An 8,786-nucleotide genomic window follows, 5' to 3' on the forward strand; every position below is an offset into this window, starting at 1 on the left:
GCCCTTTGCAACAGAGAGTGGAACTTTCGCCAACCCACAATCTGGAGGCTTTGAGGTCATTTGAAGGACACATCATTTCCCGCAGTAAGAATTCTTTTCTGGGAGGAATGCTGTTTAAGTTTAATGTACATCTATAAAAAGAGTATTGTTTGTAATGTTAAGTGTAATGAGTGTTGTAATTTCAGACCCATGAAATGATGTACAACTGTTGTGATCTGTGAATACTTGTTGAATCATCCTGCTTGCCTGTTTGAGAAAAAGGCCCTTTGCAACAGAGAGTGGAACTTTCGCCAACCCACAATCTGGAGGCTTTGAGGTCATTTGAAGGACACATCATTTCCCGCAGTAAGAATTCTTTTCTGGGACAAATGCAGCTTAAGTTTTATATACATTCATAAAAAGAGTATTGTTTTTTTTGTTAAGTGTAATGAGTGTAAATATTTCAGACCTATGAAATGATGTACAACTGTTGTGATCTGTGAATACTTGTTGAATCAGCCTGCTTGCCTGTTTGAGAAAAAAGGCCCTTTGCAGCAGAGCGTGGAACTTTCGCCAACCCACAATCTGGAGGCTTTGAGGTCATTTGAAGGACACGTCATTTCCCACAGTAAGAATTCTTTTCTGGGACAAATGCAGCTTAAGTTTTATGTACATTCATAAAGAGTATTGTATTTCATGTTAAGTGTAATGAGTGTAAATATTTCAGACCTATGAAATGATGTACAACTGTTGTGATCTGTGAATACTTGTTGAATGATCCTGCTTGCCTGTTTGAGATAGAAGGCCCTTTGCAACAGAGAGTGGAACTTTCGCCAACCCACAATCTGGAGGCTTCGAGGTCATTTGAAAGACACATCATTTCCCGCAGTAAGAATTCTTTTCAGGGGGGAATGCAGTTTAAGTTTTATGAATTCATAAAAAGAGTATTGTTTTTCATGTTAAGTGTTATGAGTGTTGTAATTTCAGACCCATGAAATGATGTACAACTGTTGTGATCTGTGAATACTTGTTGAATCATCCTGCTTGCCTGTTTGAGAAAGAAGGCCCTTTGCAACAGAGAGTGGAACTTTCGCCAACCCACAATCTGGAGGCTTTGAGGTCATTTGAAGGACACATCATTTCCCGCAGTAAGAATTCTTTTCTGGGAGGAATGCTGTTTAAGTTTAATGTACATCTATAAAAAGAGTATTGTTTTTAGCTCTACTGGTCAGAGACCAGAAGAGCTTATGCAATAGTAATGTGTCCGGCATCCGTCCGTCTGTCTGTCTGTCTGTAAACAATTTTTCAAAATGCTACTCCTCTTACAGAGTTGGTTCCATTTCAATATATCTTGGCACACAAGTAGACTACACTAAGATACATAATTCTGTGCAACGGTTTTTGATATCGATGAACAGTGTTGCCATGGTTACTAAAAATAGAAATTTCTTTGAAATTCTTTCAAAATGCTACTCCTCCTACAGTTTTGATTCTTTTTCAGTGTAACTTGGCACATGAGTAGACTACACTAAGATACATAATACTATGCATCGGTTTTTAGCTTTGATGAGTGGCAAGGATCATTTTTCTAATTATTGCTGTTTTTAAAGTTTCATGTCGCAACTGCTACTTTTCCTTTGTTTTAAGTATAAACCAGTAGAGCTACAGTCTCGACAGAGACTTCTGGTTCATGTTTATTGTAATGTGTGTTGTCATTTCAGACCCATGAAATGATGTACAACTGTTGTGATCTGTGAATACTTGTTGAATGATCCTGCTTGCTTGTTTGAGAAAGAAGGCCCTTTGCAACAGAGAGTGGAACTTTCGCCAACCCACAATCTGGAGGCTTTGAGGTCATTTGAAGGACACATCATTTCCCGCAGTAAGAATTCTTTTCAGGGAGGAATGCTGTTTAAGTTTAATGTACATCTATAGAAAGAGTATTGTTTGTAATGTTAAGTGTAATGAGTGTAAATATTTCAGACCCATGAAATGATGTACAACTGTTGTGATCTGTGAATACTTGTTGAATGATCCTGCTTGCCTGTTTGAGAAAAAAGGCCCTTTGCAACAGAGAGTGGAACTTTCGCCAACCCACAATCTGGAGGCTTTGAGGTCATTTGAAGGACACATCATTTCCAGCAGTAAGAATTCTTTTCTGGGACAAATGCAGTTAAAGTTGTATATACATTCATAAAAAGAGTATTGTTTTTCATGTTAAGTGAAATGAGTGTTGTAATTTCAGACCCATGAAATAATGTTTAGCTGTTGTGATCTGTGAATACTTGTTGAATCATCCTGCTTGCCTGTTTGAGAAAAAAGGCCCTTTGCAACAGAGCGTGGAACTTTCGCCAACCCACAATCTGAAGGCTTTGAGGTCATTTGAAGGACACGTCATTTCCTGCAGTAAGAATTCTCTTCTGGGACAAATGCAGCTTAAGTTTTATGTACATTCATAAAGAGTATTGTATTTCATGTTAAGTGTAATGAGTGTAAATATTTCAGCCCCATGGAATGATGTACAACTGTTGTGATCTGTGAATACTTGTTGAATCATCCTGCTTGCCTGTTTTAGAAAGAAGGCCCTTTGCAACAGAGAGTGGAACTTTCGCCAACCCACAATCTGGAGGCTTTGAGGTCATTTGAAGGACACATCATTTCCCGCAGTAAGAATTCTTTTCTGGGATAAATGCAGTTTAAGTTTTATGTACATTCATAAAAAGAGTATTATTTTTTTTGTTAAGTGTAATGAGTGTTGTAATTTCAGACCCATGAAATGATGTACAACTGTTGTGATCTGTGAATACTTGTTGAATGATCCTGCTTGCCTGTTTGAGATAGAAGGCCCTTTGCAACAGAGAGTGGAACTTTCGCCAACCCACAATCTGGAGGCTTTGAGGTCATTTGAAAGACACATCATTTCCCGCAGTAAGAATTCTTTTCAGGGAGGAATGCAGTTTAAGTTTTATGAATTCATAAAAAAAGTATTGTTTTTTTTTGTTAAGTGTTATGAGTGTTGTAATTTCAGACCCATGAAATGATGTACAACTGTTGTGATCTGTGAATACTTGTTGAGTCATCCTGCTTGCCTGTTTGAGAAAAAAGGCCCTTTGCAACAGAGAGTGGAACTTTCGCCAACCCACAATCTGGAGGCTTTGAGGTCATTTGAAGGACACATCATTTCCCGCAGTAAGAATTCTTTTCTGGGAGGAATGCTGTTTAAGTATAATGTACATCTATAAAAAGAGTATTGTTTTTAGCTCTACTGGTCAGAGACCTTAAGAGCTTATGCAATAGAAATGTTTCCGGCATCCGTCCATCTGTCTGTCTGTCTGTAAACAATTTTTCAAAATGCTACTCCTCTTACAGAGCTGGTTCCATTTCAATATATCTTGGCACACAAGTAGACTACACTAAGATACATAATTCTATGCATCGGTTTTTGATTTTTCAATAAATGGTGTTGCCATGGTTACTAAAAATATAAATTTCTGTGAAATTCTTTCAAAATGCTACTCCTCCTACAGTTTTGGTTCTATTTCAATATAACTTGGCACACAAGTAGACTACACTAAGATACATAATTCTGTTCAACGGTTTTTGATATCGATGAACAGTGTTGCCATGGTTACTAAAATAGAAATTTCTTTGAAATTCTTTCAAAATGCTACTCCTCCTACAGTTTTGATTCTTTTTCAGTGTAACTTGGCACATGAGTAGACTACACTAAGATACATAATACTATGCATCGGTTTTTGCTTTGATGAGTGGCAAGGATCATTTTTCTAATTATTGCTGTTTTTAAAGTTTCATGTCGCAACTGCTACTTTTCCTTTGTTTTAAGTATAAACCAGTAGAGCTACAGTCTCGACAGAGACTTCTGGTTCATGTTTATTGTAATGTGTGTTGTCATTTCAGACCCAAGAAATGATGTACAACTGTTGTGATCTGTGAATACTTGTTGAATCATCCTGCTTGCCTGTTTGAGAAAAAAGGCCCTTTGCAACAGAGAGTGGAACTTTCGCCAACCCACAATCTGGAGGCTTTGAGGTCATTTGAAGGACACATCATTTCCCGCAGTAAGAATTCTTTTCTGGGACAAATGCAGCTTAAGTTTTATATACATTCATAAAAAGAGTATTGTTTTTTTTGTTAAGTGTAAAGAGTGTAAATATTTCATACCTATGAAATGATGTACAACTGTTGTGATCTGTGAATACTTGTTGAATCAGCCTGCTTGCCTGTTTGAGAAAAAAGGCCCTTTGCAGCAGAGCGTGGAACTTTCGCCAACCCACAATCTGGAGGCTTTGAGGTCATTTGAAGGACACGTCATTTCCCACAGTAAGAATTCTTTTCTGGGACAAATGCAGCTTAAGTTTTATGTACATTCATAAAGAGTATTGTATTTCATGTTAAGTGTAATGAGTGTAAATATTTCAGACCTATGAAATGATGTACAACTGTTGTGATCTGTGAATACTTGTTGAATGATCCTGCTTGCCTGTTTGAGATAGAAGGCCCTTTGCAACAGAGAGTGGAACTTTCGCCAACCCACAATCTGGAGGCTTCGAGGTCATTTGAAAGACACATCATTTCCCGCAGTAAGAATTCTTTTCAGGGGGAATGCAGTTTAAGTTTTATGAATTCATAAAAAGAGTATTGTTTTTCATGTTAAGTGTTATGAGTGTTGTAATTTCAGACCCATGAAATGATGTACAACTGTTGTGATCTGTGAATACTTGTTGAATCATCCTGCTTGCCTGTTTGAGAAAGAAGGCCCTTTGCAACAGAGAGTGGAACTTTCGCCAACCCACAATCTGGAGGCTTTGAGGTCATTTGAAGGACACATCATTTCCTGCAGTAAGAATTCTTTTCTGGGAGGAATGCTGTTTAAGTTTAATGTACATCTATAAAAAGAGTATTGTTTTTAGCTCTACTGGTCAGAGACCAGAAGAGCTTATGCAATAGTAATGTGTCCGGCATCCGTCCGTCTGTCTGTCTGTCTGTAAACAATTTTTCAAAATGCTACTCCTCTTACAGAGTTGGTTCCATTTCAATATATCTTGGCACACAAGTAGACTACACTAAGATACATAATTCTGTGCAACGGTTTTTGATATCGATGAACAGTGTTGCCATGGTTACTAAAAATAGAAATTTCTTTGAAATTCTTTCAAAATGCTACTCCTCCTACAGTTTTGATTCTTTTTCAGTGTAACTTGGCACATGAGTAGACTACACTAAGATACATAATACTATGCATCGGTTTTTAGCTTTGATGAGTGGCAAGGATCATTTTTCTAATTATTGCTGTTTTTAAAGTTTCATGTCGCAACTGCTACTTTTCCTTTGTTTTAAGTATAAACCAGTAGAGCTACAGTCTCGACAGAGACTTCTGGTTCATGTTTATTGTAATGTGTGTTGTCATTTCAGACCCATGAAATGATGTACAACTGTTGTGATCTGTGAATACTTGTTGAATCATCCTGCTTGTCTGTTTGAGAAAGAAGGCCCTTTGCAACAGAGAGTGGAACTTTCGCCAACCCACAATCTGGAGGCTTTGAGGTCATTTGAAGGACACATCATTTCCCGCAGTAAGAATTCTTTTCTGGGAGGAATGCTGTTTAAGTTTAATGTACATCTATAAAAAGAGTATTGTTTGTAATGTTAAGTGTAATGAGTGTAAATATTTCAGACCCATGAAATGATGTACAACTGTTGTGATCTGTGAATACTTGTTGAATCATCCTGCTTGCCTGTTTGAGATAGAAGGCACTTTGCAACAGAGAGTGGAACTTTCGCCAACCCACAATCTGGAGGCTTTGAGGTCATTTGAAGGACACATCATTTCCCGCAGTAAGAATTCTTTTCTGGGAGGAATGCTGTTTAAGTTTAATGTACATCTATAAAAGGAGTATTGTTTTTAGCTCTACTGGTCAGAGACCAGAAGAGCTTATGCAATAATAATGTGTCCGGCATCCGTCCGTCTGACTGTCTGTAAACAATTTTTCAAAATGCTACTCCTCTTACAGAGTTGGTTCCATTTCAATATATCTTGGCACACAAGTAGACTACACTAAGATACATAATTCTGTGCATCGGTTTTTGATTTTTCAATAAATGGTGTTGCCATGGTTACTAAAAATAGAAATTTCTGTGAAATTCTTTCAAAATGCTACTCCTCCTACAGTTTTGGTTCTATTTCAATATAACTTGGCACACAAGTAGACTACACTAAGATACATAATTCTGTGCAACGGTTTTTCATATCGATGAACAGTGTTGCCATGGTTACTAAAATAGAAATTTCTTTGAAATTCTTTCAAAATGCTACTCCTCCTACAGTTTTTGATTCTTTTTCAGTGTAACTTGGCACATGAGTAGACTACACTAAGATACATAATAGTTTGCATCGGTTTTTGCTTTGATGAGTGGCAAGGATCATTTTTCTAATTATTGCTGTTTTTAAAGTTTCATGTCGCAACTGCTACTTTTCCTTTGTTTTAAGTATAAACCAGTAGAGCTACAGTCTCGACAGAGACTTCTGGTTCATGTTTATTGTAATGTGTGTTGTCATTTCAGACCCATGAAATGATGTACAACTGTTGTGATCTGTGAATATTTGTTGAATGAACCTGCTTGCCTGTTTGAGAAAGAAGGCCCTTTGCAACAGAGAGTGGAACTTTCGCCAACCCACAATCTGGAGGCTTTGAGGTCATTTGAAGGACACATCATTTCCCGCAGTAAGAATTCTTTTCTGGGAGGAATGCTGTTTAAGTTTAATGTACATCTATAAAAAGAGTATTGTTTGTAATGTTAAGTGTAATGAGTGTTGTAATTTCAGACCCATGAAATGATGTACAACTGTTGTGATCTGTGAATACTTGTTGAATCATCCTGCTTGCCTGTTTGAGAAAAAGGCCCTTTGCAACAGAGAGTGGAACTTTCGCCAACCCACAATCTGGAGGCTTTGAGGTCATTTGAAGGACACATCATTTCCCGCAGTAAGAATTCTTTTCTGGGACAAATGCAGCTTAAGTTTTATATACATTCATAAAAAGAGTATTGTTTTTTTTGTTAAGTGTAATGAGTGTAAATATTTCAGACCCATGAAATGATGTACAACTGTTGTGATCTGTGAATACTTGTTGAATCAGCCTGCTTGCCTGTTTGAGAAAAAAGGCCCTTTGCAGCAGAGCGTGGAACTTTCGCCAACCCACAATCTGGAGGCTTTGAGGTCATTTGAAGGACACATCATTTCCCGCAGTAAGAATTCTTTTCTGGGACAAATGCAGCTTAAGTTTTATGTACATTCATAAAGAGTATTGTATTTCATGTTAAGTGTAATGAGTGTAAATATTTCAGACCTATGAAATGATGTACAACTGTTGTGATCTGTGAATACTTGTTGAATGATCCTGCTTGCCTGTTTGAGATAGAAGGCCCTTTGCAACAGAGAGTGGAACTTTCGCCAACCCACAATCTGGAGGCTTCGAGGTCATTTGAAAGACACATCATTTCCCGCAGTAAGAATTCTTTTCAGGGGGAATGCAGTTTAAGTTTTATGAATTCATAAAAAGAGTATTGTTTTTCATGTTAAGTGTTATGAGTGTTGTAATTTCAGACCCATGAAATGATGTACAACTGTTGTGATCTGTGAATACTTGTTGAATCATCCTGCTTGCCTGTTTGAGAAAGAAGGCCCTTTGCAACAGAGAGTGGAACTTTCGCCAACCCACAATCTGGAGGCTTTGAGGTCATTTGAAGGACACATCATTTCCCGCAGTAAGAATTCTTTTCTGGGAGGAATGCTGTTTAAGTTTAATGTACATCTATAAAAAGAGTATTGTTTTTAGCTCTACTGGTCAGAGACCAGAAGAGCTTATGCAATAGTAATTTGTCCATGAAATCCAACTATTGTGATCTGTAAACAATTTTTCAAAATGCTACTTGCCTGTTTAGAAAGTTTTTTCAATAGATCTTGGCAACTTTGCCAACACTACAATCATAATTCTGTGCAACGGTTTTTGACACAGTGTTTTGGTTACTAAAAATAGAAATTTCTTTGAAATTCTTTCAAGTTTAATGTACATCATAAACAGAGTGAAGTGTAACTTGGCACATGAGTAGACTTATGCAATTAATGTGTGCATCGGTTTTTGCTGTTGTCTGTAAACAATTTTTCAAAATGCTACTTCTTACAAGTTGGTTCCATTTCAATTATCCTTTGTTTTAAGCACACAAGTAGACTACACTAAGATACATAATTCTGTGCAACGGTTTTTGATTGCCATTTACTAAAAATAGAAATTTCTGTTGTGATTGTGAATACTTGTTGAATCATCCTGCTTGATTCTGTTTGAGAAAGAAGGCCCTTGGCAACAGAGAGTGGAACTTTCACCAACCCACAAGAAAACAAACCAATGTAACCTTTGAAACAATTCTGAAAATAAAACAAAATTTTTTACGTACTTGTATATTATGTATTTGAATATCTTTTTAGTCAACAGTGTGTGCTCATTTCTGTGAATTTGAGTTACAACGTCTCTTTTGAGGTGAAAATGTAATTTATTAATATAAACAACGTCAGTCTGCAATGATAAATACGACCAATTATAATCAAGATAAACAGAAAGCATCAAAATCAACATTTGTTTATCACTTTAATATCCACAATTATATACTCAACCAAAGAGAACGGATTTTACAAGTCAAATGAGTTTAAATTTTAAATTAGTTCTGAAAATAAAATTTTCATCATTTGTGTGCATTTGAATTTCATACAAACTTTAAATATTATAAACTAA

The 8,786-nt window shown here is 36.7% G+C and overlaps 1 long non-coding RNA gene across 1 annotated transcript; it reads left to right on the forward strand.

Moving 5' to 3' along the window:
- The first annotated feature begins 2,059 nt into the window (after window positions 1-2,059).
- Window positions 2,060-2,639, forward strand: LOC134244141 (uncharacterized). The gene is made up of 3 exons (XR_009987169.1): window positions 2,060-2,123; window positions 2,225-2,385; window positions 2,485-2,639. It is a non-coding gene; the product is annotated as an uncharacterized LOC134244141 (long non-coding RNA).
- The last annotated feature ends 6,147 nt before the right edge of the window (window positions 2,640-8,786 follow it).

Source organism: Saccostrea cucullata, unplaced genomic scaffold (assembly GCF_032062105.1).
Source record: "Saccostrea cucullata isolate Sc308-1 unplaced genomic scaffold, CSIRO_AGI_Scuc_v1 ctg2098, whole genome shotgun sequence".
Lineage (NCBI taxonomy): Eukaryota > Metazoa > Mollusca > Bivalvia > Ostreida > Ostreidae > Saccostrea > Saccostrea cuccullata.